Genomic DNA, 10554 nt, shown 5'->3' with positions numbered 1-10554 from the left:
AATATAATTAATCTGAAAATATAAATCAAATCTAAACATATAGAATATATATAACAATAGGTATAAATATTAAATATAAATAAACTAATTTAATAGATGATATAAAATAATATTATATTTTCTAGACTATACATAGAGAAAATTATAAATGTCTATGTAAGTATAATTATGAATGATATAATTTAAATATTTTAAAATATGGTTTAAATAAAGGGCTGTCTTTGGTTTTTATTTTGTTAGAGGCAAGGGTTTTATTTGAAATCATGTAAAGTATTATAGAAATATAAATCTAAATATAGAAATTCATAATAAAGGTATAAAGATAGATAATTAGAATTAAAGCATAAATACAAATTTAAATATATGTAAGTAATATGAAGGTAAGTAATATAGAATATAAATAATATTATAGAGCAATAGAAACTATAAATATAAATGTGAATATAAATATGAAAAAAAGATAAAATATGTAAATATAATTTAAATAAAGGGGTTTTTGGTTTTCATTTGGTTAGAGAGGGGGTTTTCATTTTAAATAATATAAATATGGATATTGTTTCATAATCATCAATATAGAAATGTATAATCAGGATATAAAAATATATATAGAAATATAAAATATAAATAAAGTAATGAGAAGAGATCTAGTAGAATACAAGTAACACTGTAAGTCAATATACATTTTAAGTGTAAATGAATATAAATTTTGAAAGTAATTTAAAAAAAAATTTAAACACAGTTTAAGAGAAAGAGGTTCTTTTTGGCTTTTCTTTGGATAGCTGCAGGGGTTTTATTTTAAATAATATGTGTTACAGAACTAAAAATATGAATCCAGAAATATAGAATCAGTATATAAAGAAATGCATAAACATATATGAGTAGATGTAATATAGAATATGAATTTATAAATATAAATGTAGAACTAAACATGATATATCCATGTACATTATGGATATAAAAGTGAATATAAATATGAAAAAAAAAATGCAATATATTTAAATATTGTTTAAAAGAAAGGCTTTGTGGGGTTTTTTTTGGTTGTTACCGGGTTAGAGGCAGGGATTTTTTTTTTCCCCCTTCCGGGTTGTTTTGGGGCATTTATTTTAGAAGAGGTTTTGGAGGGGATCCCCCTGTTCGTTTTAGCCCTGCCCCGCCCCGCCCCGCAGCCCCGCGGCGTGCGGCGCCCCCGGCTGAGGCGGGCGGCAGCGCCGCCGCCTTGTGGCCAGAGCGCGGTACTGCAGCTCCCCCCGGCTGAGGCGGGCGGCAGCGCCGCCGCCTTGTGGCCAGAGCGCGGTACTGCAGCCTCCCGACAGGCAGCCGAGGGGCGGCGGCGAAAACGCCTCTCTGTGCCGCGCTGCTGCAGCGGCCGACGGCGTGGGGGGGGCTCGGCCGGGACGCGCTCGACCTTCTCAAGATGGCGGCAAAAAAGAGCGGGAAAGTCGAGGACCTCCGTGCGTTTACTGGACTGCCTGCGTGGCACGCCGAGGCCAGAGCAGCAGCGGCGGGATTTTCTGTGGGGATTCAAGTGCTGTGGACACGGGCTGTGGGCTCAACGGCACCGAGAGCTGAGGTATTTCGGCGGGTTTCTGACAGGCATGGGCGAAAACGCCTTTCTCTGCCGGGGGCCTCTCGCGGCCGCCATCTTGGGAGTGGCGTGTCGCGTCGTGTCGCGGACCGGCTTGACCTTCTCAAGAGGGCGGCCAAAAGGGCGGAAAAATGAGGCCCATGGTGTGTCTATTGAGCTGCCCGCACGCCGCTCCAAGGCCGGCGCGGCCCCGGAGGAATTTTCTGTGGCGATTCAAGTGCTGTGGACACGGGCTGTGCGCTCAGCCGCGCCGCGGGCGGTGGCGTTTGTGGCGGGCGCTGACAGGCTTGAGCAAAGACGCCTCCCTTTGCCGAGGGCTTCTCGCGGCCGCCATCTGGAGAGTGGCGTGTCGCGTCGTGTCGCGGACCGGCTTGACCTTCTCAAGAGGGCGGCCAAAAGGGCGGGAAAGTCGAGGACCATGGTGTGTCTATTGAGCTGCCCGCACGCCGCTCCAAGGCCGGCGCGGCCCCGGAGGAATTTTCTGTGGCGATTCAAGTGCTGTGGACACGGGCTGTGCGCTCAGCGGCGCCGCGAGCGGTGGCGTTTGTGGCGGGCGCTGACAGGCTTGAGCAAAGACGCCTCCCTTTGCCGAGGGCTTCTCGCGGCCGCCATCTTGAGAGTGGCGTGTCGCGTCGTGTCGCGGACCGGCTTGACCTTCTCAAGAGGGCGGCCAAAAGGGCGGGAAAATCCAGTTAGCCGAGAATAGCCGGGTGTAGCCGAAGAGCCGACGATAGCCGAGTTTTGCCGGGAATAGCCGAGTGTAGCCGAAGAGCCGACGATAGCCGAGTTTTGCCGGAATAGCCGGTGTAGCCGAAGAGCCGGCAATAGCCGAGTTTTGCCGACAATAGCCGGGTGTAGCCGAAGAGCCGACGATAGCCGAGTTTTGCCGACAATAGCCGGGTGTAGCCGAAGAGCCGATGATAGCCGAGTTCAGCCGAAGTGCCGAAACAAGCCCAGCTTAGACCAACAGCCGAACCAAACCGCCGCTGCACGTACGTGTTTTAATCGCGTAACCAGGCGGACTCGGGAAAGCCGACAGCCGGAGTAGATTTCTGTTTGGTCTGTGTCTGTGAGGAGCGGGCTGTGTGCTGGACAGGCAGAGACGCTGTCGGAGCGTGGCAACAGCGCCAGCTGTGAGCTCTGAGGATGATGAGGGCTCCGAGCAGCCCCAGCCCTGAGCTGCGAGGATGAGGAGGGGGCGGCTCCTGCCGGGAGGAGGCTGTTTTAGGGGGGAAGGGGTTGCCTGAGCTCCCTTTTGCCTGGAGCTGCTGAGCAGAGGGGTTTAGGGGGGCTCCCGGCGCTGTCTCGTGGAAGGACGCCGAGAGCTTCTCCGAGGGTCTGGGGGAACACCTGGATACGCACTTGGATGCGTGGAGCATTGCTCAAAGGAGGTGCCGAGGAACAAAGCTCCGTGCCGGGAAGCAGCAGCCGAACGGGTGAGCTCGTGTGGATTTGTAGCGGGGACTTTTCTCCTTTCCCTTTCCAATTTCATCTTGCCAATCCCTCCCCGGTGCCCTCTGGAAAAAAAAAAAAAAATTCTTGTCGTATTATGGGTGATTTGTGGGTAGGCCCCCCATTTTCATCATCCTAAGGTCTAAATTGAGGGGGCAGCGCTGTTGTCCCTCCTTTTCAAGGGTTTGAACTGAGGTCAAAATCCCCCTTTTACCACAGTTGGAGGAAAAGCCCTTTTTCTGCTACCGTCGGGGATGAAATTGCAGGGGAGAACACATTAATTCGCCCTGGCTGAAGCCGGGTGAGCAGCCCGCGCTGCCTCAGTTTCGGGGTTCAGCTGAAGGAAGCTGCAGCTCTCGCAGCCTTTGCGGGGTTGAACTGGGGCCGTGCCGCTGCCTTTGAGGGCGCTTCTTGTGCCCGCGGCCCGGCCCGAAGGTTGCGGCGCGGGAGCGCTCCTGGCGCGGCCCGGGCAGTTGCTGCGCTGGGAGGGGAGCGCGGCCGGGCTGCCGCGGGAGTGCCGGAGCCGCGCCGGTGCGAGCCGTGCGGAGCCGAGGGGAGCCGTGCCGGCCCCGCCGGGCAGGGGCAGCGGGCGGGGCTCTCCCGGCGCGGCGCGGCCCCTGCGTGCCGGAGGAGCCGCCGGAGGAGCCGCGTTCCCGCCGGGAGCCGCGGCTTTAATTATGGAAAGTTCTTTTACGTCGTGGCTTTGAGGTGGTTTGTAGGAATTTACCGTATCGTTTTATTTTCGTTGCAGTTGATGTACGGTGCGGGATATGGTGAACTGCTTGCACGTTATGGCTCTCGGTTCAGCCGTTGATGGTAAGGGTTTTTTTGAACTGAGTATTGTTGTCGCCCGCTTTCCTCCCCCGGGTATTATGTTTTTTAAGGGTTTCAGTGGTTTTTATGGCTTATAGAATAAAGTAGAGGTTAGGTTTTTAATTCTGTTGTGGCGGCTCTCATTTGCGTGAGTATGTGGTGTTTGTCTTGGGGGGGGGGGTTGAGGTCGTGTCACGTAGTTAATGGGTGAGGGGTTTTTTGAATACTTTTAATTGCATTTTTGTCGATTATCTTACCGGGCTCTTATTTGCTTTGTTGGGTTGGAGTGTATGTATTTGTGTTATGGATAATTTGGGAGATATTGTTTATGGTTACATTTAGCTTTAGGATTCGTATTTTTTTCTAGGTGGTATTTTATTTTGCTGGTTCGAGGCGTTTTGGGTATATTGAGTTAGGAATATTTTTTTCTTGTTAATTTAGTTCAGTTGGGTTTTGGGTTTTTTTTTTTTTTTTTTTTGGTGTTTTTTTTTTTGTCATTTGATGTATTTGGTTGTTGTTTATTAGTTTTATTTTTGAGAATATGGGTTTGGTGGATATTGTTAGGAAGTTTTTCATGTAGGTAGTTATTTTATTTTTCTAATGTTTGAAATTTATTTTTATATCGTTAATTACTTCGGGGTTTTTAGTGATTTTTACCGAGTATTGGTTATTCTGTGAGCTAGTGTAGAGGTAGAATTTTGGGTATATTTTGAGTAACGTTCAGGGTCAGGGGTATGGTTTGGAGTTTAGTAAAGTGGTTTATTTTTTTTTTTTTAGTAGTTTTTAAGATTTGCTGCGTGGGTTTCTGTAGGGCTTTCTTTTATTTTCGTTGCATTTTTGTGATGTGACAAGAATTGTTAGGGAAAAGAGTGTCGTGTGGGTTTTTTTTGCTGGTAGTCGGTTGGCTGGTGGAGCAACTTTGATGGTTTTGGACGATATTGGTGGGAATTTGCTGCTGTTTGTTTTGTCATTTTATTTAGGGATTGGATTTTCAATGTAAAATTATAACTACAATTAAACAAAGCAAACATATATACAGAAATGGGACAAAAAACCTTAAAATTTAAAAACAGACTGAATTTATAAAAATAAAACATGTAGGATAAACAGTATTGTGTATTACAGTAAGATACTATATTGTTTAATAATATCCAGTATTTTATAAGTTTCTAGAAATATTAATATCGATTATAAATATAAACAAAATCCCATATAAAAATATAAATACGGAACTCTTACAAATATATGAAGAGATATATGAAAAGAAAAAATGTTCAAAAATATAGAACAATATAAATCGATACAATGCATAATTCAAGGAATACTGTTTATATCTTATTATAGTGTATTATAGGAAATATATAAAAATACATAAATACAGTACATCAATATGTTATCATATCATATATAACAAATAAAAATATAAAGAAAAAAATATAAATGTAAACTATTTTTAAATAGTTTAAAGTAAAGGGGATTCTTTTTTAAATTTGGCAATAGACAGAGTTTTTATTATAAAAATTATGAATACAAATAATATGAAGGTAGACGTATAGCATAAATACATCAAGACATATAGAAAAATTAAAACATAAGAAAAACAAGTTGTACCAGTAGATGTGGTACATAATATAAGTAATCTTTTATCTATATTATTCAAATATTTTACGTATTATATATAATTGTAATGCATCAAGAGAAACTGTAAATATTAATGTGTATGTAATTATGGAAAGTATAAATATACAAATATCTCCATGTAGTTTAAAAAAGGGGCTTTTTTCTATTTATTTGGTTAGAGACGGGGTTTTTTTCTTTTAAACAATATAAGTAATGTAGAAATGTAAATCTAAATATAGAAATATATAATCAGTATACAAAGACATTTACAAAATATAAAATATAAATAAATATAAATAATAGGAAAAGGCCTAATATATCATATAAATTACATAGCACCTCAATGTCTCTTACAGATGTGCTTGTGAATGTAAATATGGAAAATGTGAAATACGTTTAAACATGGTTTTAAAGAAAAGGGGCTTTTCGGTTCCCGCTGGGTAAGAGGCAGGTTTTTTGGCGTTTATTTCAGGCGGTTTTTGGAGGGGGATCCCCCCTGTCCGTTCGTGCCCCTGCCCTGCCCGCAGCCCCGCGGCGTGCCGCAGCCCCGGCTGAGGCGGGCGGCAGCGCCGCCTCCTCGTGGCCGGAGCGCGGTACTGCAGCCCCTGGACACTCGGCCGGCCGGCAGCGGCCATGGCGCGTCTCTCTGCCGGGGCCCGCCCGCGACCGCGACCTCGGCAGCGGCTGGGCCGGGACTCTCTTGACCTCCCCAGGATGGCGGCAGGAAGGGCGGGAAAAGCGTGGGCTCCGGTCCGTGTACCAGACCGCTCGCACGCCACCCCGGCGCCGCACCGGCGGGATTTTCCGTGGCGTTTGCGGTGCTGAGCGCACGGGCTGTGGGTGAGCGGCGCCGCTGGCGGGCGGGTGTCGGGCGGGCACCCACAGGCAATGGCACAGACGCCTCCCTGTGCCGGGGAGCGGCAGCCGTCGCCGTCTCGGGACGAGCGGCTGGGCCGGGACTCGCTTGTCCTTGCCAAGAGATGGCACGATGGCAAGTTTTGAAAAAGAAGCTTTCCTCTTGGGTGCAGATGAGATGGGTGGCGCCTGGCAGCTTGTGCACTGCCTCTGCGTTAAGCTGTGTGCCTCTCCTTCCCTCCCTGCTCCACAGGCGCAACGCGGGAGCAGCAGGGAGAGGTGGGTTTGTCCTGGGCCACGGACGAGCTCCGCGTGGATATGTGAGGCTGCGGCTGCAAGCTGCCGCAGGAGCCGAGGTCTGCCCGCAGCCGCGTACAGGTACCGTCAGGAACGCGGGCTGTCGTGCCTGGGACTCGGGACGTGGCAGCGCCAGCTGGGAGAACTGAAGTGATTTCCAGCCTTTCCTTTTGTCTGCATTTCCAGTGTTCAGTCAGTCGAATTACTACTGGGCCTCTGCCCATCTTGTTGTGAAATGCTTCGGGGGCTAAATGGTGAGGGGAGCGTTGGGGGGGGGGGGGGGGGGGGGTGGGAAATGAAACTGCGGTCTAAACCTCAGGAGGAAGAGGGCATCAGTCAGGACAAACTCTTAACGGAATGGGATAAGGAATACTTGTTTACTAAATCTTTCATCTCTGCAGCTAGTTCAAAGATGTCTCAGAGTCCTTCACGTTAGAAGAGCAAAGGAGCAAGAGAGAAGGCCTCAAGCCTAACCCATTAAAAGCGGCTGCGGCTTTGTGTGCTGTAGCGTGGCAGGCATTCACAGGTTGGCTTTTTTCTTTTGCATCTTGTACCGCTGGTGAAGTTCTTTCAGAGGGGACAGTTCCACCCCCGTATTGAAACGTGAGCAAAGTGGAACTTTCTCCGTTGGATTTGGGTTTCTTGAGGGCATTTGTAAACAGTGTTAACATAAAGATAACACATGTGAGGAGTGTGCCGTGCGTTACCAGAAGTGCTAGAGGATTTTAGGACAGCGATAAGGCGGTTTCCCTTCAAGATGCTGTTTTTTTCTGGAAGAATTACGTGAGAGCAGAAAAGTTACAATGGCATTGGAGTTGCCTGCACAGAAAAGACCCAGGGAAGCGGAACACAGCCAGGTGGTTTTGTGTGGCACCACAACTGAGAGCATCAGTTAGGTGAGGAGGCGCGAGCAGCTCCCCGCTTTCGCAGACACAATAGTCATGTCAAGCAGTTTCGCCCTTTTCCAGACCACTGGCACGTGCTTGGGGACAATAAGCTGTATTTTTTACAGCCAGGTCTTCTGAGCTGCGCTCCTCCTGCTCTGGGGTGGCCGCTGCTCGCTGATCACGGTGAAAACAACCTTGTGTCCCGGCACCCTGCAAAATTCCCAGCTTAGATGGCACTGAAGCGCAGCTTTGGCTTTCAGGCATCTCCCCTGCAACCTGTGCCTTGTGTCGTCTCTGCAGGGAATTAGTTATTAATTAATTGCTTCCAATTTTTTTTTTTATTTCCAAAGAATATCAGGTGACTTTTACATCCTCTTCAGTGCTCCCCAAGCTTCACATCACACCGAAGTGCTGACTTTCACTGCCTACAGGTCTTTTCTGACCGAAATGATTCTGTGAATTCTTCTCTTAACTTGAGCTTAAGGGCAAAGCGCCGCATTGATTGCATTTTGGAGAGAAAGGTTTGAAGGCTCGGCTGTAAATTTCTCTTGTGTCCCGTCTTCCGGGTTCATTCGTGTTGTAATTTGCAAGTGGCAGAAGAGTGTTGCTGTTTATTAAAAGCAATAGCGCTCTCAAAGTGTTGATGGGGGCGATGATGGCAGGGGTGCCAATTGTGAAAAATAACTTTGCCCACATCTTCCCCAGGGCCTGGGCAGAGAGAGGTGGAGCTGGGCCGTGGAGTCCCCCGGATCCTTCCACGGGTGTGGGCGTCTGCAGCACCGGGGATCCGTGGCACAACTCCTTCCTGCAGAGGCTGAAAGCTGAGCCTACAATTTCAAGCAGGACAATCACCTTCCCAAGGCAATAACAAGCGCCTCCCAAGAGCAGCTGGTGAAGGCGGCTCAGAAGGGATGTGGTGAAACGTTTGGTCCATCCATCGTGCTTCTGGACGTGGTAGGGGAGACACACCTTTTCATAGACGACACTGTATTTTTTAGGCTTTGTGTTTGTCTGTGCTCCCATTCTGATCACCCCTTGAATTATTATTTTTCAAGAAGATGTCTAGGAGAGAAATTCCGTTTATTCGGGGACAGCCATAATTTTCATCTGTTTAAAATGCACCAGGTGTCTTTAAGCCCTGCAAAGCCACCGAGAGCTCCAGAGTTTGTAGTGCAGTTTTCTGCAGCACTGACTTATTCTCTGTTGCGGTGCCCATGCCCTGAGGTACCAGGCAGGCTCAATAGCAGGAGCAGGAGAAACTGACCTGAGAGATGCTTTGGGTGCAGCCCAGCCCGGTTTTATGCCGCCTGCAAAGTCTGGCCTTGCACTACAAAGCGGTCTGCTGTTGCCATCGGCTGGAAAAATCCCTAATGGATGTTTCCAAACGTGGGGAGGAGTATCTGCTCCTGTTACAGCAGTACTGGGGGCTTTTCCCCCACTAGGTCTCTGTGAACTGGCCAAGACCAAGGCGTGCAGCAGGCTGTTACCGCTCTCTGCACGGTGAAGCACCTTCGACCAAGGTCAGTGTAAGAGCAAAGCAATTCTTGCAAGAAAAGCCTGCTACTAGAGGGGTCAAAAATTATCCTTCCAAAGGAATTCATGCTTCTCGTCCCTTACACCTCTCCTGTTGCATCACACCGTAGAATGGTTTGGGTTGGAAGGGACCTCAAAAACGACCCAGTTCCATCCCCCTGTCCCGGGCAGGGACACCTTCCCCTGGGCCAGGTTGCTTTGCTGTGCCCCCAGATCTGTCACCTCAGCTGAGCCGTCCCGACACGTTCCACGCATGTTCCCGCGGAGACCACGCAAGCTTTGCCACAAGGAAAAGTCCTAAAGGCCCTGTTCATCCCAAAGACATCAAACCTAGAATTTCTTTCTTGCTGCACTGTTTGCACTTCTTTCTTTCTCAAAGTGTCACGCACACGAAATATTGCTGCGGCCTACTCCTGTGGGATTTTCAGGAGTATTGGATATAGTTTCCTTTTTTTTTTCCCTTTTCTTTGTAGCAGGAATCTTCAAAATCCTTTCCTCCTCCTCCTCAGGACTCTGGGGCTCCTCATTCCGTAGAAGGTAAGAGCACATAAAGTGGTGGGACGGGGAAATGCCTTCTCGCTTGCCAACAGCCTTAAGCTGTACAGCGTGCTGTTTGCCACAGGCATTCTTAGCTCCGTGTCATCAGGCGCCAGTCTAATCTGCCAGGTGTAATTGCCATGGAATAAAATCCTGTGCTGGTGGCTGATCGCCCCCAGTCAATTGGATTACACAGGCAGGAGCTGGCGCTGCCAAAGGCAGCGAGGGTTTAGGAATCGTGGCTGCTGCTGCTGCCGGGGCTTTAAAGGCTCCTGCTGAAAGGAGGAGTCAATGGGGTGTGCATCCTCCCCCAGCAGAGCTGAGAATAGCAGGACCCGTGACTGTGCTGTCTCTGAGCTACGCTGCTACTGCCTAAAACCTGTCCTGCAGTGTGCCGTGGAATTGCAGAGCAGGGGCTGGTTAGGGCATAAAGCCTGGCCAGGGGTGAAAGGGACCGTTTCAGGCAGCACAGGGAAGTGGTGCCGCTTTGCCTGGTGGAGAAGGTGTGAAAATGAGTTAGCCCAGACCCAGGGCACCGTCGGCTGTGGCCAGTGGCCTCCAGCTGGCTGCGCGTGGGGACAGAGGCAGCCTGCGCCTTTACAAACGTGATTATTGTTCAAAGCGCCTCTCTTAGCCTTCGCTAGCAGAATTCAGCATCTTCAGTTTGAAAACTGCCAGACCCAGAGCCCGAGCATCTATTGTAGCCTGGAGGACTTGTAGCATGGGAGAGGCAAGAACCTGCATCCTGTGCCGTGCGTGCTCTTACTTGATGTGGAATCCTAATGGTATTATTAAGGCCTGGCCTCAATATGTCTCTTGCTGCCTTGCCATTCGTGAAGCCCGAGGCTGGCTTGTCCTGGTTAGCTGTCTGATGTGGAGGAGCTGACCTGCCAGCTCCTGTGGAAGTGAGTGCTCTCCGTGGAGTGACATCCTGTAAAATTTCTGTCACAGAATCTCTGTCTTTATGGCTCTCCT

The 10554-nt window shown here is 48.3% G+C and overlaps 1 long non-coding RNA gene across 4 annotated transcripts; it reads left to right on the top strand.

Annotated features, from left to right (window-relative positions):
- Window positions 1-2419: 2419 nt before the first annotated feature.
- Window positions 2420-10347, top strand: LOC135302376 (uncharacterized). Of its 4 annotated transcripts, none has more exons than XR_010364011.1 (6): window positions 2420-3021; window positions 3789-3853; window positions 5827-5910; window positions 6579-6703; window positions 7024-7148; window positions 8215-9509. It is a non-coding gene; the product is annotated as an uncharacterized LOC135302376 (long non-coding RNA). The 4 variants fall into 4 exon arrangements; XR_010364009.1 differs by lacking the exon at window positions 5827-5910 and adding an exon at window positions 9516-10347 and having other exon boundaries at window positions 2434-3021; window positions 8215-8463; XR_010364008.1 differs by lacking the exon at window positions 5827-5910.
- The last annotated feature ends 207 nt before the right edge of the window (window positions 10348-10554 follow it).

The sequence above is a fragment of the Passer domesticus genome, chromosome 6 (genome assembly GCF_036417665.1).
Source record: "Passer domesticus isolate bPasDom1 chromosome 6, bPasDom1.hap1, whole genome shotgun sequence".
Taxonomy (NCBI): Eukaryota; Metazoa; Chordata; class Aves; order Passeriformes; family Passeridae; genus Passer; species Passer domesticus.
Note: the sequence above shows the minus strand (reverse complement) of the source record. Positions and strands in the feature narration are given on the sequence as shown.